Source organism: Lissotriton helveticus, chromosome 4_1 (assembly GCF_964261635.1).
Source record: "Lissotriton helveticus chromosome 4_1, aLisHel1.1, whole genome shotgun sequence".
Lineage (NCBI taxonomy): Eukaryota > Metazoa > Chordata > Amphibia > Caudata > Salamandridae > Lissotriton > Lissotriton helveticus.
In genome coordinates, this window is record NC_136063.1 from 83757717 (window position 1) to 83779661 (window position 21945).

Below are 21945 nucleotides of genomic sequence, written 5' to 3' on the forward strand. Positions count from 1 at the left end.
CTGATACTGGGAGAGGGTGAAATGCACTGTACTGGGCATGTGCGGTGTTTTGCTTAAACACCTCCAGCCAGGGGGATAACCTAAAATCTTACCCTGCGCTGAGTTCCATAACCCTGGGTAGAAAGTGTGACTTCATCCCCTTGAAGCTTAACACCACCAAATCTCGCAGGTATCAGTAAAAATGGTGCCTGGAGGTAGGCCCAAGGCCTTGCAGGCCTTTCCAGATACTGTGGAGGGGTGAAATAGACTTTCTTGGGCATGAGAAGTGTTTTGCTTCAACACATCCAGCTAGGGGTGAAAAGCTGAAATCTTACCCTGCACTGAGCTCCATAACCCTGGGTAGAAGGTGTGACTTCATCCCCTTGAAGTTGAACAACACCAAATGTCACAGGTATCAGTACAATTGGTGTCCGGAGGCTGGAAGTAGTCCCAAGGCCTTGCAGGCCTTTCCTGATACTGTGAAGGGGTGAAATAGACTTTAATGGGCATGTGAAGTGTTTTCCTTTAACACCTCCAGCCAGGGGGGGGTTAACCTAAATTCGTACCCTGCTCGGAGCTCCATTACCCTGGGTCGAAGGTGCAACTTCATCCCCTTGAAGCTTAACACGTCCAAATGTCACAGGTATCAGTAACATTGGTGCCTGGAGGCTGGAAGTAGGCCCAAGGCCTCGCATGCCTTTCCTGATACTGGGAAAGGGTGAAATACACTGTACTGGGCATGTGAGGTGTTTTGCCTAAACACCTCAAGCCAGGGGGATAACCTGAAATCTTACCCTGCGCTGAGCTCCATAACCCTGGGTAGAAGGTGTGACTTCATCCCCTTGAAGCTTAACACCGCCAAATGTCACAGGTATCAGTAACATTGGTGCCTGGGGGCTGGAAGTAGGCCCAAGGCCTTGCAGGCCTTTCCTGATACTGTGAAGGGGTGAAATAGACTGTATTGGGCATGTGAAGTGTTTTGCTTTAACACCCCCAGCCAGCGGGATAACCTGAATTCTCACCCTGCACTGAGCTCCATAACCCTGGGTAGAAGGTGTGACTTCTTCCCCTTGAAGCTTAACACCACCAAATGTCACAGGTATCAGTAACATTGGTGCCTGGAGGCTGGAAGTAGGCACAAGGCCTTGCAGGCATTTCTTGATACTGGGAGAGGGTGAAATGCACTGTACTGGGCATGTGAGGTGTTTTGCTTAAACACCTCCAGCCAGGGGGATAACCTAAAATCTTACCCTGCGCTGAGCTCCATAACCCTGGGTAGAAAGTGTGACTTCACCCCCTTGAACCTGAACACCTCCAAATGTCACAAGTATCACAAAAACAGGTGCCTGGGGGCTGGAAGTAGGCCCAAGGCCTTGCAGGCCTTTCCTGATACTGTGAAGGGGTGAAATAGACTTTATTGGGCATGAGAAGTGTTTTGCTTCAACACATCCAGCTAGGGGTGAAAAGCTGAAATCTTACCCTGCGCTGAGCTCCATAACCCTGGGTAGAAGGTGTGACTTCATCCCCTTGAAGTTGAACAACACCAAATGTCACAGGTATCAGTACAATTGGTGCCTGGAGAATGGATGTAGGCCCAAGGCCTTGCAGTCCTTTCCTGATACTCTGGAGGGGTGAAATATACACTTTTGGGCATGTGAGGTGTTTTGCTTTAACACCTCCAGCCAAGGGGATAACCTAAATTCTTACCCTGCGCGGAGCTCCATAACCCTGGGTAGAAGGTGTGACTTCATCCCCTTGAAGTTGAACAACACCAAATGGCACAGGTATCAGTAAAATTGGTGCCTGGAGAATGGATGTAGGCCCAAGGCCTTGCAGGCCTTTCTTGATACTGTAAAAGGGGTGAAATAGACTTTATTGGGCATGTGAAGTGTTTTTCTTTAACACCTCCAGCCAGGGGGATAACCCGAATTCTTACCCTGCGCTGAGCTCCATAACCCTGGGTAAAAGGTGTAACCTCATCCCCTTGAAGTTTAACACCACCATATGTCACAGGTATCAGTAACATTGGTGCCTTGAGGCTGGAAGTAGGCACAAGGCCTTGCAGGCCTGTCCTGATACTGGGAAAGGGTGAAATACACTGTACTGGGCATGTGAGGTGTTTTGCTTAAACACCTCCAGCCAGGGGGATAACTTGAAATCTTACCCTGCGCTGAGCTCCATAACCCTGGGTAGAAGGAGTGACTTCTTCCCCTTGAAGGTTAACACCACCAAATGTCACAGGTATCAGTAACATTGGTGCCTGGGGGCTGGAAGTAGGCCCAAGGCCTTGCAGGCCTTTCCTGATACTGTGAAGGGGTGAAATATACTTTATTGGGCAGGCATTTCTTGATACTGGGAGAGGGTGAAATGCACTGTACTGGGCATGTGCGGTGTTTTGCTTAAACACCTCCAGCCAGGGGGATAACCTAAAATCTTACCCTGCGCTGAGCTCCATAACCCTGGGTAGAAAGTGTGACTTCACCCCCTTGAAGCTGAACACCTCCAAATGACACAAGTATCACAAAAACAGGTGCCTGGGGGCTGGAAGTAGGCCCTAGGCCTTGCAGGCCTTTCCTGATACTGTGAAGGGGTGAAATAGACTTTATTGGGCATGTGAAGTGTTTTGCTTTAACACCTCAAGCCAGGGCGATAACCTGAAATCTTACCCTGCGCTGAGCTCCATAACCCTGGGTAGAAGGTGTGGCTTTATCCCCTTGAAGCTGAACACCTCCAAATGTCACAAGTATCACAAGATCAGGTGCCTAGGGGCTGGAAGTAGGCCCAAAGCATTGCAGGACTTTCCTGATACTGTGGAGGGGTGAAATAGACTTTATTGGCCATGTGAAGTGTTTTGCTTTAACACATCCAGCTAGGGGTGAAAAGCTGAAATCTTACCCTGCGCTGAGCTCCATAACCCTGGGTAGAAGGTGTGACTTCTTCCCCTTGAAGCTTACCACCACCAAATGTCACAGGTATCAGTAACATTGGTGCCTGGAGGCTGGAAGAAGGCACAATGCCTTGCAGGCCTTTCCTGATACTGTGGAGGGGTGAAATAGACTTTATTGGGAATGAGAAGTGTTTTGCTTCAACACATCCAGCTAGGGGTGAAAAGCTGAAATCTTACCCTGCGCTGAGCTCCATAACCCTGGGTAGAAGGTGTGACTTCATCCCCTTGAAGTTGAACAACACCAAATGTCACAGGTATCAGTACAATTGGTGTCTGGAGGCTGGAAGTAGGCCCAAGGCCTTGCAGGCCTTTCCTGATACTGTGAAGGGGTGAAATACAATTTATTGGGCATGTGAAGTGTTTTGCTTTAACACCTCAAGCCAGGGGGATAACCTGAAATCATACCCTGCACTGAGCTCCATAACCCTGGGTAGAAGGTGTGACTTCATCCCCTTGAAGCTTAACACCACCAAATGTCACAGGTATCAGTGCAATTGGTGCCTGCAGGCTGGAAGTAGGCCCAAGGCCTTTCCTGATACTGTGAAGGGGTGTAATAGACTTTATTGGGCATGTGAGGTGTTTTGCTTAAACACCTCCAGCCAGGGGGATAACCTAAAATCTTACCCTGCGCTGAGCTCCATAACCCTGGGTAGAAGGTGTGACTTCATCCCCTTGAAGCTTAACACCACCAAATGTCACAGGTATCAGTAAAATTGGTGCCTGGAGGCTGGAAGTAGGCCCAATGCCTTGCAGGCCTTTCCTGATACGGTGGAGGGGTGAAATAGACGTTATTGGGCATGAGAAGTGTTTTGCTTCAACACATCCAGCTAGTGGTGAAAAGCTGAAATCTTACCCTGCGCTGAGCTCCATAACCCTGGGTAGAAGGTGTGACTTCATCCCCTTGAAGTTGAACAACACCAAATGTCACAGGTATCAGTACAATTGGTGTCTGGGGGCTGGAAGTAGGCCCAATGCCTTGCAGGCCTTTCCTGATACTGTGAAGGGGTGAAATACAATTTATTGGCATGTGGGCATGTGAAGTGTTTTGCTTTAACACCTCAAGCCAGGGGGATAACCTGAAATCATACCCTGCACTCAGCTCCATAACCCTGGGTAGAAGGTGTGACTTCATCCCCTTGAAGCTTAACACCACCAAATGTCACAGGTATCAGTAACATTGGTGCCTGGAGGCTGGAAGTAGGCCCAATGCCTTTCAGGCCTTTCCTGATACTGTGAAGGGGTGAAATAGACTTTATTGGGCATGTGAGGTGTTTTGCTTAAACACCTCCAGCCAGGGGGATAACCTAAAATCTTACCCTGCGCTGAGCTCCATAACCCTGGGTAAAAGGTGCGACTTCATCCCCTCGAAGCTTAACACCACCAAATGTCACAGGTATCAGTAAAATGTGTGCTTGGAGGCTGGAAGTAGGCCCAAGGCCTTGCAGGCCTATCCTGATACTGTGAAGGAGTGAAATACACTTTATTGGGCATGTGAGGTGTTTTGCTTTAACACCTCCAGCCAGGGTTGAAACTTGAAATCTTACCCTGCGCTGAGCTCCATAACCCAGGGTAGAAGGTGTGACTTCTTCCCCTTGAAGCTTAACACCACCAAATGTCACAGGTATCAGTAACATTGGTGCCTGGAGGCCTGCAGTAGGCACAAGGCCTTGCTGGCCTTTCCTGATACTGGGAAAGGGTGAAATACACTGTACTGGGCATGTGAGGTGTTTTGCTTAAACAACTCAAGCCAGGGGGATAACCTGAAATATTACCCTGCGCTGATCTCCATAAACCTGGGTAGAAGGTGTGACTTCTTCCCCTTGAAGCTTAACACCACCAAATGTCACAGGTATCAGTAACATTGGTGCCTGGAGGATGGAAGTAGGCCCAAGGCCTTGCAGGCCTTTCCTGATACTGTGAAGGGGTGAAATAGATTTTATTGGACATGTGGAGTGTTTTGCTGTAAAACCTCCAGCCAGGGGGATAACCTGAATTCTTACCCTGCACTGAGCTCCATAACCCAGGGTAGAAGGTGTGACTTCATCCCCTTGAAGCTTAGCACCTCCAAATGTAACAGGTATCAGTAAAATTGGTGCCTGGAGGCTGGAAGTAGGCCCAAGGTCTTGCAGGCCTTTCCTGATACTGTGAATGGGTGAAATACAATTTATTGGGCATGTGAGGTGTTTTGCTTTAACACCTCCAGCCAGGGGTGAAACTTGAAATCTTACCCTGCGCTGAGCTCCACAACCCTGGGTAGAAGGTGTGAATTCTTCCCCTTGAAGCTTAACACCTCCAAATGTCACAGGTATGGGTATAATTGGTGCCTGGAGGCTGGAAGTAGGCCCAAGGCCTTGCAGGCCTTTCCTGATACTGTGAAGGGGTGAAATACAATTTATTGGGCATGTGAAGTGTTTTGCTTTAACACCTCCAGCCAGGGGGATAACCTAAAATCTTACCCTGCGCTGAGCTCCATAACCCTGGGTAGAAAGTGTGACTTCATCCCCTTGAAGTTTAACACCACCAAATGTCACAGGTATCAGTAAAATTGGTGCCTGGAGGCTGGAAGTAGGCCCAAGGCCTTGAAGGCCTTTCCTGATACCGTGAATGGGTGAAATACACTGTACTGGGCATGTGAGGTGTTTTGCTTAAACACCTCAAGCCAGGGGGATAACCTGAATTGTTACCCTGCGCTGAGCTCCATAACCCTGGGTAAAAGGTGTGCCTTCATCCCCTTGAAGCTCAACACCACCAAATGTCACAGGTATCAGTAACATTGGTGCCTGGAGGCCTGAAGTAGGCACAAGGCCTTGCAGGCCTTTCCTGATACTGGGAAAGGGTGAAATACACTGTACTGGGCATGTGAGGTGTTTTGCTTAAACACCTCAAGCCAGGGGGATAACCTGAAATATTACCCTGCGCTGAGCTCCATAACCCTGGGTAGAAGGTGTGACTTCTTCCCCTTTAAGCTTAACACCACCAAATGTCACAGGTGTCAGTACCATTGCTGCCTGGGGGCTGGAAGTAGGCCCAAGGCCTTGCAGGCCTTTCCTGATACTGTGAAGGGGTGAAATAGACTGTATTGGGCATGTGAAGTGTTTTGCCTTAACACCTGCACCCTGGGGGATAACCTGAATTGTTACCCTGCACTGAGCTCCATAACCCTGGGTAGAAGGTGTGACTTCTTCCCCTTGAAGCTTAAAACCACCAAATGTCACAGGTATCAGTAGCATTGGTGCCTGGAGGATGGAAGTAGGCCCAAGGCCTTGCAGGCCTTTCCTGATACTGTGAAGGGGTGAAATAGACTTTATTGGGCATGTGAAGTGTTTTTCTTTAACACCTCCAGCCAGGGGGATAACCCGAATTCTTACCCTGCGCTGAGCTCCATAACCCTGGGTAAAAGGTGTAACCTCATCCCCTTGAAGTTTAACACCACCATATGTCACAGGTATCAGTAACATTGGTGCCTTGAGGCTGGAAGTAGGCACAAGGCCTTGCAGGCCTGTCCTGATACTGGGAAAGGGTGAAATACACTGTACTGGGCATGTGAGGTGTTTTGCTTAAACACCTCCAGCCAGGGGGATAACTTGAAATCTTACCCTGCGCTGAGCTCCATAACCCTGGGTAGAAGGAGTGACTTCTTCCCCTTGAAGGTTAACACCACCAAATGTCACAGGTATCAGTAACATTGGTGCCTGGGGGCTGGAAGTAGGCCCAAGGCCTTGCAGGCCTTTCCTGATACTGTGAAGGGGTGAAATATACTTTATTGGGCAGGCATTTCTTGATACTGGGAGAGGGTGAAATGCACTGTACTGGGCATGTGCGGTGTTTTGCTTAAACACCTCCAGCCAGGGGGATAACCTAAAATCTTACCCTGCGCTGAGCTCCATAACCCTGGGTAGAAAGTGTGACTTCACCCCCTTGAAGCTGAACACCTCCAAATGACACAAGTATCACAAAAACAGGTGCCTGGGGGCTGGAAGTAGGCCCTAGGCCTTGCAGGCCTTTCCTGATACTGTGAAGGGGTGAAATAGACTTTATTGGGCATGTGAAGTGTTTTGCTTTAACACCTCAAGCCAGGGCGATAACCTGAAATCTTACCCTGCGCTGAGCTCCATAACCCTGGGTAGAAGGTGTGGCTTTATCCCCTTGAAGCTGAACACCTCCAAATGTCACAAGTATCACAAGATCAGGTGCCTAGGGGCTGGAAGTAGGCCCAAAGCATTGCAGGACTTTCCTGATACTGTGGAGGGGTGAAATAGACTTTATTGGGAATGAGAAGTGTTTTGCTTCAACACATCCAGCTAGGGGTGAAAAGCTGAAATCTTACCCTGCGCTGAGCTCCATAACCCTGGGTAGAAGGTGTGACTTCATCCCCTTGAAGTTGAACAACACCAAATGTCACAGGTATCAGTACAATTGGTGTCTGGAGGCTGGAAGTAGGCCCAAGGCCTTGCAGGCCTTTCCTGATACTGTGAAGGGGTGAAATACAATTTATTGGGCATGTGAAGTGTTTTGCTTTAACACCTCAAGCCAGGGGGATAACCTGAAATCATACCCTGCACTGAGCTCCATAACCCTGGGTAGAAGGTGTGACTTCATCCCCTTGAAGCTTAACACCGCCAAATGTCACAGGTATCAGTGCAATTGGTGCCTGCAGGCTGGAAGTAGGCCCAAGGCCTTTCCTGATACTGTGAAGGGGTGTAATAGACTTTATTGGGCATGTGAGGTGTTTTGCTTAAACACCTCCAGCCAGGGGGATAACCTAAAATCTTACCCTGCGCTGAGCTCCATAACCCTGGGTAGAAGGTGTGACTTCATCCCCTTGAAGCTTAACACCACCAAATGTCACAGGTATCAGTAAAATTGGTGCCTGGAGGCTGGAAGTAGGCCCAATGCCTTGCAGGCCTTTCCTGATACGGTGGAGGGGTGAAATAGACGTTATTGGGCATGAGAAGTGTTTTGCTTCAACACATCCAGCTAGTGGTGAAAAGCTGAAATCTTACCCTGCGCTGAGCTCCATAACCCTGGGTAGAAGGTGTGACTTCATCCCCTTGAAGTTGAACAACACCAAATGTCACAGGTATCAGTACAATTGGTGTCTGGGGGCTGGAAGTAGGCCCAATGCCTTGCAGGCCTTTCCTGATACTGTGAAGGGGTGAAATACAATTTATTGGCATGTGGGCATGTGAAGTGTTTTGCTTTAACACCTCAAGCCAGGGGGATAACCTGAAATCATACCCTGCACTCAGCTCCATAACCCTGGGTAGAAGGTGTGACTTCATCCCCTTGAAGCTTAACACCACCAAATGTCACAGGTATCAGTAACATTGGTGCCTGGAGGCTGGAAGTAGGCCCAATGCCTTTCAGGCCTTTCCTGATACTGTGAAGGGGTGAAATAGACTTTATTGGGCATGTGAGGTGTTTTGCTTAAACACCTCCAGCCAGGGGGATAACCTAAAATCTTACCCTGCGCTGAGCTCCATAACCCTGGGTAAAAGGTGCGACTTCATCCCCTCGAAGCTTAACACCACCAAATGTCACAGGTATCAGTAAAATGTGTGCTTGGAGGCTGGAAGTAGGCCCAAGGCCTTGCAGGCCTATCCTGATACTGTGAAGGAGTGAAATACACTTTATTGGGCATGTGAGGTGTTTTGCTTTAACACCTCCAGCCAGGGTTGAAACTTGAAATCTTACCCTGCGCTGAGCTCCATAACCCAGGGTAGAAGGTGTGACTTCTTCCCCTTGAAGCTTAACACCACCAAATGTCACAGGTATCAGTAACATTGGTGCCTGGAGGCCTGCAGTAGGCACAAGGCCTTGCTGGCCTTTCCTGATACTGGGAAAGGGTGAAATACACTGTACTGGGCATGTGAGGTGTTTTGCTTAAACAACTCAAGCCAGGGGGATAACCTGAAATATTACCCTGCGCTGAGCTCCATAAACCTGGGTAGAAGGTGTGACTTCTTCCCCTTGAAGCTTAACACCACCAAATGTCACAGGTATCAGTAACATTGGTGCCTGGAGGATGGAAGTAGGCCCAAGGCCTTGCAGGCCTTTCCTGATACTGTGAAGGGGTGAAATAGATTTTATTGGACATGTGGAGTGTTTTGCTGTAAAACCTCCAGCCAGGGGGATAACCTGAATTCTTACCCTGCACTGAGCTCCATAACCCAGGGTAGAAGGTGTGACTTCATCCCCTTGAAGCTTAGCACCTCCAAATGTAACAGGTATCAGTAAAATTGGTGCCTGGAGGCTGGAAGTAGGCCCAAGGTCTTGCAGGCCTTTCCTGATACTGTGAATGGGTGAAATACAATTTATTGGGCATGTGAGGTGTTTTGCTTTAACACCTCCAGCCAGGGGTGAAACTTGAAATCTTACCCTGCGCTGAGCTCCACAACCCTGGGTAGAAGGTGTGAATTCTTCCCCTTGAAGCTTAACACCTCCAAATGTCACAGGTATGGGTATAATTGGTGCCTGGAGGCTGGAAGTAGGCCCAAGGCCTTGCAGGCCTTTCCTGATACTGTGAAGGGGTGAAATACAATTTATTGGGCATGTGAAGTGTTTTGCTTTAACACCTCCAGCCAGGGGGATAACCTAAAATCTTACCCTGCGCTGAGCTCCATAACCCTGGGTAGAAAGTGTGACTTCATCCCCTTGAAGTTGAACAACACCAAATGTCACAGGTATCAGTACAATTGGTGTCTGGGGGCTGGAAGTAGGCCCAATGCCTTGCAGGCCTTTCCTGATACTGTGAAGGGGTGAAATACAATTTATTGGCATGTGGGCATGTGAAGTGTTTTGCTTTAACACCTCAAGCCAGGGGGATAACCTGAAATCATACCCTGCACTCAGCTCCATAACCCTGGGTAGAAGGTGTGACTTCATCCCCTTGAAGCTTAACACCACCAAATGTCACAGGTATCAGTAAAATTGGTGCCTGGAGGCTGGAAGTAGGCCCAAGGCCTTGAAGGCCTTTCCTGATACCGTGAATGGGTGAAATACACTGTACTGGGCATGTGAGGTGTTTTGCTTAAACACCTCAAGCCAGGGGGATAACCTGAATTGTTACCCTGCGCTGAGCTCCATAACCCTGGGTAAAAGGTGTGCCTTCATCCCCTTGAAGCTCAACACCACCAAATGTCACAGGTATCAGTAACATTGGTGCCTGGAGGCCTGAAGTAGGCACAAGGCCTTGCAGGCCTTTCCTGATACTGGGAAAGGGTGAAATACACTGTACTGGGCATGTGAGGTGTTTTGCTTAAACACCTCAAGCCAGGGGGATAACCTGAAATATTACCCTGCGCTGAGCTCCATAACCCTGGGTAGAAGGTGTGACTTCTTCCCCTTTAAGCTTAACACCACCAAATGTCACAGGTGTCAGTACCATTGCTGCCTGGGGGCTGGAAGTAGGCCCAAGGCCTTGCAGGCCTTTCCTGATACTGTGAAGGGGTGAAATAGACTGTATTGGGCATGTGAAGTGTTTTGCCTTAACACCTGCCCCCTGGGGGATAACCTGAATTGTTACCCTGCACTGAGCTCCATAACCCTGGGTAGAAGGTGTGACTTCTTCCCCTTGAAGCTTAAAACCACCAAATGTCACAGGTATCAGTAGCATTGGTGCCTGGAGGATGGAAGTAGGCCCAAGGCCTTGCAGGCCTTTCCTGATACTGTGAAGGGGTGAAATAGACTTTATTGGGCATGTGAAGTGTTTTTCTTTAACACCTCCAGCCAGGGGGATAACCCGAATTCTTACCCTGCGCTGAGCTCCATAACCCTGGGTAAAAGGTGTAACCTCATCCCCTTGAAGTTTAACACCACCATATGTCACAGGTATCAGTAACATTGGTGCCTTGAGGCTGGAAGTAGGCACAAGGCCTTGCAGGCCTGTCCTGATACTGGGAAAGGGTGAAATACACTGTACTGGGCATGTGAGGTGTTTTGCTTAAACACCTCCAGCCAGGGGGATAACTTGAAATCTTACCCTGCGCTGAGCTCCATAACCCTGGGTAGAAGGAGTGACTTCTTCCCCTTGAAGGTTAACACCACCAAATGTCACAGGTATCAGTAACATTGGTGCCTGGGGGCTGGAAGTAGGCCCAAGGCCTTGCAGGCCTTTCCTGATACTGTGAAGGGGTGAAATATACTTTATTGGGCAGGCATTTCTTGATACTGGGAGAGGGTGAAATGCACTGTACTGGGCATGTGCGGTGTTTTGCTTAAACACCTCCAGCCAGGGGGATAACCTAAAATCTTACCCTGCGCTGAGCTCCATAACCCTGGGTAGAAAGTGTGACTTCACCCCCTTGAAGCTGAACACCTCCAAATGACACAAGTATCACAAAAACAGGTGCCTGGGGGCTGGAAGTAGGCCCTAGGCCTTGCAGGCCTTTCCTGATACTGTGAAGGGGTGAAATAGACTTTATTGGGCATGTGAAGCGTTTTGCTTTAACACCTCAAGCCAGGGCGATAACCTGAAATCTTACCCTGCGCTGAGCTCCATAACCCTGGGTAGAAGGTGTGGCTTTATCCCCTTGAAGCTGAACACCTCCAAATGTCACAAGTATCACAAGATCAGGTGCCTAGGGGCTGGAAGTAGGCCCAAAGCATTGCAGGACTTTCCTGATACTGTGGAGGGGTGAAATAGACTTTATTGGCCATGTGAAGTGTTTTGCTTTAACACATCCAGCTAGGGGTGAAAAGCTGAAATCTTACCCTGCGCTGAGCTCCATAACCCTGGGTAGAAGGTGTGACTTCTTCCCCTTGAAGCTTACCACCACCAAATGTCACAGGTATCAGTAACATTGGTGCCTGGAGGCTGGAAGAAGGCACAATGCCTTGCAGGCCTTTCCTGATACTGTGGAGGGGTGAAATAGACTTTATTGGGAATGAGAAGTGTTTTGCTTCAACACATCCAGCTAGGGGTGAAAAGCTGAAATCTTACCCTGCGCTGAGCTCCATAACCCTGGGTAGAAGGTGTGACTTCATCCCCTTGAAGTTGAACAACACCAAATGTCACAGGTATCAGTACAATTGGTGTCTGGAGGCTGGAAGTAGGCCCAAGGCCTTGCAGGCCTTTCCTGATACTGTGAAGGGGTGAAATACAATTTATTGGGCATGTGAAGTGTTTTGCTTTAACACCTCAAGCCAGGGGGATAACCTGAAATCATACCCTGCACTGAGCTCCATAACCCTGGGTAGAAGGTGTGACTTCATCCCCTTGAAGCTTAACACCACCAAATGTCACAGGTATCAGTGCAATTGGTGCCTGCAGGCTGGAAGTAGGCCCAAGGCCTTTCCTGATACTGTGAAGGGGTGTAATAGACTTTATTGGGCATGTGAGGTGTTTTGCTTAAACACCTCCAGCCAGGGGGATAACCTAAAATCTTACCCTGCGCTGAGCTCCATAACCCTGGGTAGAAGGTGTGACTTCATCCCCTTGAAGCTTAACACCACCAAATGTCACAGGTATCAGTAAAATTGGTGCCTGGAGGCTGGAAGTAGGCCCAATGCCTTGCAGGCCTTTCCTGATACGGTGGAGGGGTGAAATAGACGTTATTGGGCATGAGAAGTGTTTTGCTTCAACACATCCAGCTAGTGGTGAAAAGCTGAAATCTTACCCTGCGCTGAGCTCCATAACCCTGGGTAGAAGGTGTGACTTCATCCCCTTGAAGTTGAACAACACCAAATGTCACAGGTATCAGTACAATTGGTGTCTGGGGGCTGGAAGTAGGCCCAATGCCTTGCAGGCCTTTCCTGATACTGTGAAGGGGTGAAATACAATTTATTGGCATGTGGGCATGTGAAGTGTTTTGCTTTAACACCTCAAGCCAGGGGGATAACCTGAAATCATACCCTGCACTCAGCTCCATAACCCTGGGTAGAAGGTGTGACTTCATCCCCTTGAAGCTTAACACCACCAAATGTCACAGGTATCAGTAACATTGGTGCCTGGAGGCTGGAAGTAGGCCCAATGCCTTTCAGGCCTTTCCTGATACTGTGAAGGGGTGAAATAGACTTTATTGGGCATGTGAGGTGTTTTGCTTAAACACCTCCAGCCAGGGGGATAACCTAAAATCTTACCCTGCGCTGAGCTCCATAACCCTGGGTAAAAGGTGCGACTTCATCCCCTCGAAGCTTAACACCACCAAATGTCACAGGTATCAGTAAAATGTGTGCTTGGAGGCTGGAAGTAGGCCCAAGGCCTTGCAGGCCTATCCTGATACTGTGAAGGAGTGAAATACACTTTATTGGGCATGTGAGGTGTTTTGCTTTAACACCTCCAGCCAGGGTTGAAACTTGAAATCTTACCCTGCGCTGAGCTCCATAACCCAGGGTAGAAGGTGTGACTTCTTCCCCTTGAAGCTTAACACCACCAAATGTCACAGGTATCAGTAACATTGGTGCCTGGAGGCCTGCAGTAGGCACAAGGCCTTGCTGGCCTTTCCTGATACTGGGAAAGGGTGAAATACACTGTACTGGGCATGTGAGGTGTTTTGCTTAAACAACTCAAGCCAGGGGGATAACCTGAAATATTACCCTGCGCTGAGCTCCATAAACCTGGGTAGAAGGTGTGACTTCTTCCCCTTGAAGCTTAACACCACCAAATGTCACAGGTATCAGTAACATTGGTGCCTGGAGGATGGAAGTAGGCCCAAGGCCTTGCAGGCCTTTCCTGATACTGTGAAGGGGTGAAATAGATTTTATTGGACATGTGGAGTGTTTTGCTGTAAAACCTCCAGCCAGGGGGATAACCTGAATTCTTACCCTGCACTGAGCTCCATAACCCAGGGTAGAAGGTGTGACTTCATCCCCTTGAAGCTTAGCACCTCCAAATGTAACAGGTATCAGTAAAATTGGTGCCTGGAGGCTGGAAGTAGGCCCAAGGTCTTGCAGGCCTTTCCTGATACTGTGAATGGGTGAAATACAATTTATTGGGCATGTGAGGTGTTTTGCTTTAACACCTCCAGCCAGGGGTGAAACTTGAAATCTTACCCTGCGCTGAGCTCCACAACCCTGGGTAGAAGGTGTGAATTCTTCCCCTTGAAGCTTAACACCTCCAAATGTCACAGGTATGGGTATAATTGGTGCCTGGAGGCTGGAAGTAGGCCCAAGGCCTTGCAGGCCTTTCCTGATACTGTGAAGGGGTGAAATACAATTTATTGGGCATGTGAAGTGTTTTGCTTTAACACCTCCAGCCAGGGGGATAACCTAAAATCTTACCCTGCGCTGAGCTCCATAACCCTGGGTAGAAAGTGTGACTTCATCCCCTTGAAGTTTAACACCACCAAATGTCACAGGTATCAGTAAAATTGGTGCCTGGAGGCTGGAAGTAGGCCCAAGGCCTTGAAGGCCTTTCCTGATACCGTGAATGGGTGAAATACACTGTACTGGGCATGTGAGGTGTTTTGCTTAAACACCTCAAGCCAGGGGGATAACCTGAATTGTTACCCTGCGCTGAGCTCCATAACCCTGGGTAAAAGGTGTGCCTTCATCCCCTTGAAGCTCAACACCACCAAATGTCACAGGTATCAGTAACATTGGTGCCTGGAGGCCTGAAGTAGGCACAAGGCCTTGCAGGCCTTTCCTGATACTGGGAAAGGGTGAAATACACTGTACTGGGCATGTGAGGTGTTTTGCTTAAACACCTCAAGCCAGGGGGATAACCTGAAATATTACCCTGCGCTGAGCTCCATAACCCTGGGTAGAAGGTGTGACTTCTTCCCCTTTAAGCTTAACACCACCAAATGTCACAGGTGTCAGTACCATTGCTGCCTGGGGGCTGGAAGTAGGCCCAAGGCCTTGCAGGCCTTTCCTGATACTGTGAAGGGGTGAAATAGACTGTATTGGGCATGTGAAGTGTTTTGCCTTAACACCTGCACCCAGGGGGATAACCTGAAATCTTACCCTGCGCTGAGCTCCATAACCCTGGGTAAAAGGTGTGCCTTCATCCCCTTGAAGCTCAACACCACCTTATGTCACAGGTATCAGTAACATTGGTGCCTGGAGGCTGGAAGTAGGACCAAGGCCTTGCTGGCCTTTCCTGATACTGGGAAAGGGTGAAATACACTGTACTGGGCATGTGAGGTGTTTTGCTTTAACACCTCCAGCCAGGGTTGAAACTTGAAATCTTACCCTGCGCTGAGCTCCATAACCCAGGGTAGAAGGTGTGACTTCTTCCCCTTGAAGCTTAACACCACCAAATGTCACAGGTATCAGTAACATTGGTGCTTGGAGGCCTGCAGTAGGCACAAGGCCTTGCTGGCCTTTCCTGATACTGGGAAAGGGTGAAATACACTGTACTGGGCATGTGAGGTGTTTTGCTTAAACACCTCAAGCCAGGGGGATAACCTGAAATATTACCCTGCGCTGAGCTCCATAAACCTGGGAAGAAGGTGTGACTTCTTCCCCTTGAAGCTTAACACTACCAAATGTCACAGGTATCAGTAACATTGGTGCCTGGAGGCCTGAAGTAGGCACAAGGCCTTGCAGGCCTTTCCTGATACTGGGAAAGGGTGAAATACACTGTACTGGGCATGTGAGGTGTTTTGCTTAAACACCTCCAGCCAGGGGGATAACCTAAAATCTTACCCTGCGCTGAGCTCCATAACCCTGGGTAGAAGGTGTGACTTCTTCCCCTTTAAGCTTAACACCACCAAATGTCACAGGTATCAGTAACATTGGTGCCTGGAGGCTGGAAGTAGGCACAAGGCCTTGCATGCCTTTCCTGCTACTGGGAAAGGGTGAAATAGACTTTATTGGGCATGTGAAGTGTTTTTCTTTAACACCTCCAGCCAGGGGGATAACCCCAATTCTTACCCTGCACTGAGCTCCATAACCCTGGTTAGAGGGTGTGACTTCATCCCCTTGATGCTTAACACCACCAAATGTCACAGGTATCAGTAACATTGGTGCCTGGAGGCCTGCAGTAGGCACAAGGCCTTGCTGGCCTTTCCTGATACTGGGAAAGGGTGAAATACACTGTACTGGGCATGTGAGGTGTTTTGCTTTAACACCTCCAGCCAGGGTTGAAACTTGAAATCTTACCCTGCGCTGAGCTCCATAACCCAGGGTAGAAGGTGTGACTTCTTCCCCTTGAAGCTTAACACCACCAAATGTCACAGGTATCAGTAACATTGGTGCCTGGAGGCCTGCAGTAGGCACAAGGCCTTGCTGGCCTTTCCTGATACTGGGAAAGGGTGAAATACACTGTACTGGGCATGTGAGGTGTTTTGCTTAAACACCTCAAGCCAGGGGGATAACCTGAAATATTACCCTGCGCTGAGCTCCATAAACCTGGGTAGAAGGTGTGACTTCTTCCCCTTGAAGCTTAACACTACCAAATGTCACAGGTATCAGTAACATTGGTGCCTGGAGGCCTGAAGTAGGCACAAGGCCTTGCAGGCCTTTCCTGATACTGGGAAAGGGTGAAATACACTGTACTGGGCATGTGAGGTGTTTTGCTTAAACACCTCCAGCCAGGGGGATAACCTAAAATCTTACCCTGCGCGGAGCTCCATAACCCTGGGTAATAGGTGTGCCTTCATCCCCTTGAAGCTCAACACCACCTTATGTCACAGGTATCAGTAACATTGGTGCCTGGAGGATGGATGTAGGCCCAAGGCCTTGCAGGCCTTTCCTGATACTGTGAAGGGGTGAAATAGACTTTATTGGGCATGTGAAGTGTTTTTCTTTAACACCTCCAGCCAGGGGGATAACCTGAAATCTTACCCTGCGCTGAGCTCCATAACCCTGGGTAGAAAGTGTGACTTCTTCCCCTTGAAGCTTAACACCACCAAATGTCACAGGTGTCAGTAACATTGGTGCCTGGAGGCTGGAAGTAGGCACAAGGCCTTGCAGGCCTTTCCTGGTACTTTGAAAGGGGTGAAATAGACTTTATTGGGCAAGTGAAGTGTTTTGCTTTAACACCTCAAGCCAGGGCGATAACATGAAATCTTACCCTGCGCTGAGCTCCATAACCCTGGGTAGAAGGTGTGACTTCTTCCCCTTGAAGCTTACCACCACCAAATGTCACAGGTATCAGTAACATTGGTGCCTGGAGGCTGGAAGTAGGCACAAGGCCTTACAGGCCTTTCCTGATACTGTGAAGGGGTGAAATAGACTTTAATGGGCACGTGGAGTGTTTTGCTTTAACACCTCCAGCCAGGGGGATAACCTGAAATCTTACCCTGCGCTGAGCTCCATAACCCTGGGTAGAAAGTGTGACTTCATCCACTTGAAGCTTAACACCACCAAATGTCACAGGTATCAGTAACATTGGTGCCTGGAGGCTGGGAGTAGGCACAAGGCCTTGCAGGCCTTTCCTGATACTGGGAAAGGGGTGAAATAGACTTTATTGGGCATGTGAAGTGTTTTGCTTTAACACCTCAAGCCAGGGCGATAACCTGAAATCTTACCCTGCGCTGAGCTCCATAACCCTGGGTAGAAGGTGTGACTTCATCCCCTTGAAGCTGAACACCTCCAAATGTCACAAGTATCGCAAGAACAGGTGCCTAGGGGCTGGAAGTAGGCCCAAAGCATTGCAGGACTTTCCTGATACTGTGGAGGGGTGAAATAGACTTTATTGGCCATGTGAAGTGTTTTACTTTAACACATCCAGCTAGGGGTGAAAAGCTGAAATCTTACCCTGCGCTGAGCTCCATAACCCTGGGTAGAAGGTGTGACTTCTTCCCCTTGAAGCTTACCACCACCAAATGTCACAGGTATCAGTAACATTGGTGCCTGGAGGCTGGAAAAGGGCACAATGCCTTGCAGGCCTTTCCTGATACTGTGGAGGGGTGAAATAGACTTTATTGGGCATGAGAAGTGTTTTGCTTCAACACATCCAGCTAGGGGTGAAAAGCTGAAATCTTACCCTGCGCTGAGCTCCATAACCCTGGGTAGAAGGTGTGACTTCATCCCCTTGAAGTTGAACAACACCAAATGTTACAGGTATCAGTACAATTGGTGCCTGGAGAATGGATGTAGGCCCAAGGCCTTGCAGTCCTTTCCTGATACTCTGGAGGGGTGAAATATACTTTATTGGGCATGTGAGGTGTTTTGCTTTAACACCTCCAGCCAAGGGGATAACCTAAATTCTTACCCTGCGCGGAGCTCCATAACCCTGGGTAGAAGGTGTGACTTCATCCCCTTGAAGTTGAACAACACCAAATGGCACAGGTATCAGTAAAATTGGTGCCTGGAGAATGGATGTAGGCCCAAGGCCTTGCAGGCCTTTCTTGATACTGTAAAAGGGGTGAAATAGACTTTATTGGGCATGTGGAGTGTTTTGCTTTAACACCTCCAGCCAGGGGGATAACTTGAAATCTTACCCTGCGCTGAGCTCCATAACCCTGGGTAGAAGGTGTGACTCCTTCCCCTTGAAGCTTAACACCACCAAATGTCACAGGTGTCAGTAACCTAGGTGCCTGGAGGCTGGAAGTAGGCCCAAGGCCATGCAGGCCTTTCCTGATACTGTGAAATGGTGAAATAGACTTTATTGGGCATGTGGAGTGTTTTGCTTTATCACCTCCAGCCAGGGGGATAACCTGAAATCTTACCCTGTGCTGAGCTCCATAACCCTGGGTAGAAGGTGTGACTTCTTCCCCTTGAAGCTTAACACCCCCAAATGTCACAGGTATCAGTAACATTGGTGCCTGGTGGCTGGAAGTAGGCACAAGGCCTTCGAGGCCTTTCCTGGTACTTTGAAAGGGGTGAAATAGACTTTATTGGGCAAGTGAAGTGCTTTGCTTTAACACCTCAAGCCAGGGCGATAACATGAAATCTTACCCTGCGCTGAGCTCCATAACCCTGGGTAGAAGGTGGGACTTCTTCCCCTTGAAGCTTAACACCACCAAATGTCACAGGTATCAGTAACATTGGTGCCTGGAGGCTGGAAGTAGGCACAAGGCCTTACAGGTCTTTCCTGATACTGTGAAGGGGTGAAATAGACTTTAATGGGCACGTGGAGTGTTTTGCTTTAACACCTCCAGCCAGGGGGATAACCTGAAATCTTACCCTGCGCTGAGCTCCATAACCCTGGGTAGAAAGTGTGACTTCATCCCCTTGAAGCTTAACACCACCAAATGTCACAGGTATCAGTAACATTGGAGCCTGGAGGCTGGGAGTAGGCACAAGGCCTTGCAGGCCTTTCCTGATACTGGGAAAGGGGTGAAATAGACTTTATTGGGCATGTGAAGTGTTTTGCTTTAACACCTCAAGCCAGGGCGATAACCTGAAATCTTACCCTGCGCTGAGCTCCATAACCCTGGGTAGAAGGTGTGACTTCATCCCCTTGAAGCTGAACACCTCCAAATGTCACAAGTATCCCAAGAACAGGTGCCTAGGGGCTGGAAGTAGGCCCAAAGCATTGCAGGACTTTCCTGATACTGTGGAGGGGTGAAATAGACTTTATTGGCCATGTGAAGTGTTTTGCTTTAACACATCCAGCTAGGGGTGAAAAGCTGAAATCTTACCCTGCGCTGAGCTCCATAACCCTGGGTAGAAGGTGTGACTTCTTCCCCTTGAAGCTTACCACCACCAAATGTCACAGGTATCAGTAACATTGGTGCCTGGAGGCTGGAAAAGGGCACAATGCCTTGCAGGCCTTTCCTGATACTGTGGAGGGGTGAAATAGACTTTATTGGGAATGAGAAGTGTTTTGCTTCAACACATCCAGCTAGGGGTGAAAAGCTGAAATCTTACCCTGCGCTGAGCTCCATAACCCTGGGTAGAAGGTGTGACTTCATCCCCTTGAAGTTGAACAACACCAAATGTCACAGGTATCAGTACAATTGGTGCCTGGAGAATGGATGTAGGCTCAAGGCCTTGCAGGCCTTTCCTGATACTCTGAAGGAGTGAAATAGACTTTACTTGGCATGTGTAGTGTTTTGCTTTAACACCTCAAGCCAGGGGGATAACCTGAAATCTTACCTTGCGCTGAGCTCCATAGCCCTGGATAAAAGGTGTGACTTCTTCCCCTTGAAGCTTAACACCACCAAATGTCACAGGTGTCAGTAACATTGGTGCCTGGGGGCTGGAAGTAGGCCCAAGGCCTTGCAGGCCTTTCCTGATACCGTGGAGGGGTGAAATAGACTTTATTGGGCATGAGAAGTGTTTTGCTTCAACACATCCAGCTAGGGGTGAAAAGGTGAAATCTTACCCTGCGCTGAGCTCCATAACCCTGGGTAGGAGGTGTGGCTTTATCCCCTTGAAGCTGAACACCTCCAAATGTCACAAGTATCACAATAACAGGTGCCTAGGGGCTGGAAGTAGGCCCAAGGCCTTGCAGGCCTTTCCTGATACTGTGAGGGGTGAAATAGACTTTATTGGGAATGAGAAGTGTTTTGCTTCAACACATCCAGCTAGGGGTGAAAAGCTGAAATCTTACCCTGCGCTGAGCTCCATAACCCTGGGTAGAAGGTGTGACTTCATCCCCTTGAAGCTTACCACCACCAAATGTCACAGGTATCAGTAACATTGGTGCCTGGAGGCTGGAAGAAGGCACAATGCCTTGCAGGCCTTTCCTGATACTGTGAAGGGGTGAAATAGACGTTATTGGGCATTTGAAGTGTTTTGCTTTAACACCTCAGGCCAGGGGGATAAACTGAAATCTTACCCTGCACTGAGCTCCATAACCCTGGGTAGAAGGTGTGACTTCTTCCCCTTGAAGCTTACCACCACCAAATGTCACAGGTATCAGTAACATTGGTGCCTGGAGGCTGGAAAAGGGCACAATGCCTTGCAGGCCTTTCCTGATACTGTGGAGGGGTGAAATAGACTTTATTGGGAATGAGAAGTGTTTTGCTTCAACACATCCAGCTAGGGGTGAAAAGCTGAAATCTTACCCTGCGCTGAGCTCCATAACCCTGGGTAGAAAGTGTGACTTCATCCCCTTGAAGTTGAACAACACCAAATGTCACAGGTATCAGTACAATTGGTGCCTGGTGGCTGGAAGTAGGCACAAGGCCTTGCAGGCCTTTCCTGGTACTTTGAAAGGGGTGAAATAGACTTTATTGGGCAAGTGAAGTGTTTTGCTTTAACACCTCAAGCCAGGGCGATAACATGAAATCTTACCCTGCGCTGAGCTCCATAACCCTGGGTAGAAGGTGGGACTTCATCCCCTTGAAGCTGAACACCTCCAAATGTCACAAGTATCGCAAGAACAGGTGCCTAGGGGCTGGAAGTAGGCCCAAAGCATTGCAGGACTTTCCTGATACTGTGGAGGGGTGAAATAGACTTTATTGGGCATGAGAAGTGTTTTGCTTCAACACATCCAGCTAGGGGTGAAAAGCTGAAATCTTACCCTGCGCTGAGCTCCATAACCCTGGGTAGAAGGTGTGACTTCATCCCCTTGAAGTTGAACAACACCAAATGTCACAGGTATCAGTACAATTGGTGCCTGGAGAATGGATGTAGGCCCAAGGCCTTGCAGTCCTTTCCTGATACTCTGGAGGGGTGAAATATACTTTATTGGGCATGTGAGGTGTTTTGCTTTAACACCTCCAGCCAAGGGGATAACCTAAATTCTTACCCTGCGCGGAGCTCCATAACCCTGGGTAGAAGGTGTGACTTCATCCCCTTGAAGTTGAACAACACCAAATGGCACAGGTATCAGTAAAATTGGTGCCTGGAGAATGGATGTAGGCCCAAGGCCTTGCAGGCCTTTCTTGATACTGTAAAAGGGGTGAAATAGACTTTATTGGGCATGTGGAGTGTTTTGCTTTAACACCTCCAGCCAGGGGGATAACTTGAAATCTTACCCTGCGCTGAGCTCCATAACCCTGGGTAGAAGGTGTGACTCCTTCCCCTTGAAGCTTAACACCACCAAATGTCACAGGTGTCAGTAACCTAGGTGCCTGGAGGCTGGAAGTAGGCCCAAGGCCATGCAGGCCTTTCCTGATACTGTGAAATGGTGAAATAGACTTTATTGGGCATGTGGAGTGTTTTGCTTTATCACCTCCAGCCAGGGGGATAACCTGAAATCTTACCCTGTGCTGAGCTCCATAACCCTGGGTAGAAGG